This window comes from Marmota flaviventris, chromosome 3 (genome assembly GCF_047511675.1).
Source record: "Marmota flaviventris isolate mMarFla1 chromosome 3, mMarFla1.hap1, whole genome shotgun sequence".
Taxonomy (NCBI): Eukaryota; Metazoa; Chordata; class Mammalia; order Rodentia; family Sciuridae; genus Marmota; species Marmota flaviventris.
Window position 1 is genome coordinate 98,983,641 of NC_092500.1, and position 2,481 is coordinate 98,986,121.

The 2,481-nt window shown below is 36.9% G+C and overlaps 1 non-coding gene across 1 annotated transcript; it reads left to right on the plus strand.

Moving 5' to 3' along the window:
- On the plus strand, nt 1–104 carry LOC114082244 (U6 spliceosomal RNA). Its single transcript, XR_003580944.1, has one exon. It is a non-coding gene; the product is annotated as a U6 spliceosomal RNA (small nuclear RNA).
- The last annotated feature ends 2,377 nt before the right edge of the window (nt 105–2,481 follow it).

Sequence of the window (2,481 nt, forward strand, 5' to 3'; positions counted from 1 at the left end):
GTGCTCACATGGGCAGCACCTATACTAAAATTGAAATTATGCAGAGATTAGCATGGCCCCTGTGCAAGAATGACATGCAAATTCATGAAGCATTTAACATTAAAAATAAATAAATAAAGGGACGCTTTCATTTGTGTGTAAGAAGCAAAAAGAAAATCTTCTGTAGAGAAAAAACAACTTCAACACAGATCCCAAAGAATACACATAAATTCTCCACAAAAGAAAGTGATGGGGGAGTCAAACACAAGACAGACACTCAACACACACATGCTTGCACAGAATGATAAAGCAGGTTGCCACAAGTGAAAATCAGAACCAAAACGCAAAGATCTGATACCACATAAAATAGATCATAGCCATTGCTGCTGTTGATGTTGCTTGTGCTTACTTGGAGACATGGAAACATGACAAAAGGGGAAAAGAAAGCAGAGATGCCTGCAATGCATCAATAAATGGGGATTAATCTTATATACTTTGAGAATTCAAGTACTTAGTAATGTAATTAAGACATAGCTCTATTTCAAAGAGATCATAGTCTAACTAAAGATATAACAGTAAACGGACTTAAATTTCTCACATAAACTGATGATATGAGACCCCCAAAGAGGATCAAGAGCCACTTTGGCCTAAAAGGCTCAGAAGCCGGTGGGACTTAAATTGAACCCAGAAGAAAGAGGTTTGTACAAATTCTTCAAAGTAGACAGATATTTCAGGAAATATGAGAAATACACAAAGGTGGAAATTCTCATGGAGTCTTCAGCAAATAGGGACAGCCCCTTTTACTATCACCTAGTACAGTACTGTCACAAAAAAAAAAAAAAAGAATGACAGAAAATGGAAAGGAAAAAAATTGACAACACCCAGGAAATAGACTAGAAAGTGGCAGGATCACAAGTAAATGTAGTGCTGAGGCCAGTTAGTTAGCTCCTCGATTAACTGTTACTTATAAAAATAAATAAATAGTGGAAAAAATAACCACCAGCTAATCATTCAATCATGTAAATAGGAAATACGTTATGTTAGATTGGGAGTCAGGAGACCTTAAATTATCTTCCTAGATTCAATACTTGTCATCCTTGAAATTCAAATTATTTGTGCATCCGGTTTTATTTTTTTAAATTGGGGAAAAGGGAGAATTAGTGGATTCCACATTCATCTTTGCAAACCGGAAGACAACGACAGACTGTTCGTTCCTCAAGCTGTCAGAAGAGGGCGCTCACGGTGACAGTCGGCATTTCCTTCAGTAGCAGTTAATTCAATTCTCCTCTTCTCGTCCTGAGTTTAATTTCCCAAGAAATCCACAGGATGGCAATAACACTGAACTAAAAGCAAGTTCAGAGTTGAAATTCTAGGAAACATTATTCTCCATGGCCACTGCCACTGTTTATAAATTTTCCTTTCCCTGTTTTTATGAAGTCATCAAGGCCACGGAAGCTGGTGGAACAAAGGCCACACACAAAGCATGATCCTGAAGATGATGAGCCCCAGAAGAACCAAGTAGTTTTTACTGAAATACAAAGAAGTCTTCACCATTCTCATGCAACATTTACGGGGGGGGGGGGGGGGGGTGCGGGTATCAAGTAAGTAATCTAAGGTGCAGAGGTAATAAGTGATCTAGCCAGAATTCAAGCTTCAGTCTTGGATCAGTGTCCAATGTTCTTTCCCCACATCAAGCGGAGAGATCTGAAAAAGACCCATTTGGCCTTCCATAGATGGTCTTCTTCACATCACCCTCCTCCTGGATCCAGGAATAAGACTATTTTACTATTTTTACTATTTTCTTTATACCTGAGAGGAAGCGTAAGATTTTTGATTCAGCCGGGTGTGCTGGTACACACCTGTAATTCCAGTGACTCAGAATACTGAAGCAGGAGGATCACAAAATTAAAAGAAGAAGAAGATTGGGAATGTAGCTCCTGATAAAGGGACCCTAGTTTCAATTCCTAGTACCAAAAAAAAAAAAAAAGATTTGATTAAATTTTAGCACAGGATAATGTGGATAACTTTCCTTGTTAACCTGTCAATAATAAATAATAATTTGATAGCTGCAGTAATTTTACTTTTTCAGGTATATATCAGGGTTGTTCCCATTTCTTTCCTAGTACTTAAATAGCAACAAGGAGCTGGGGATGGAACTCAGTGGTAGAGCATTTGCCTACTAGGTATGAAGCCTGGATTCAATCCACATCATAATAAATAAATCAATAAGGAAATAAAGAAAGAAAGAAACTTTTTTTCATTAGCTGCAATTTTAATTAAGGCACTTTGAGTTAGAAATAATAGAATTTCAATCAAATTGAGTTAAAGGGAGAAAAGAAGATGGCTTTTCAATGTAATTATGAGACATTTCAAAGACTCTAAAGACAAGAATCTTTTTTAAGTGATGCAGAAGATTAAAATCAAGAACCAGAAAACCATCAGGAATTACAATTCATGCAAGTTGAGCATCCTTAATCCCAAAATCTGAAATTAGAAATGATC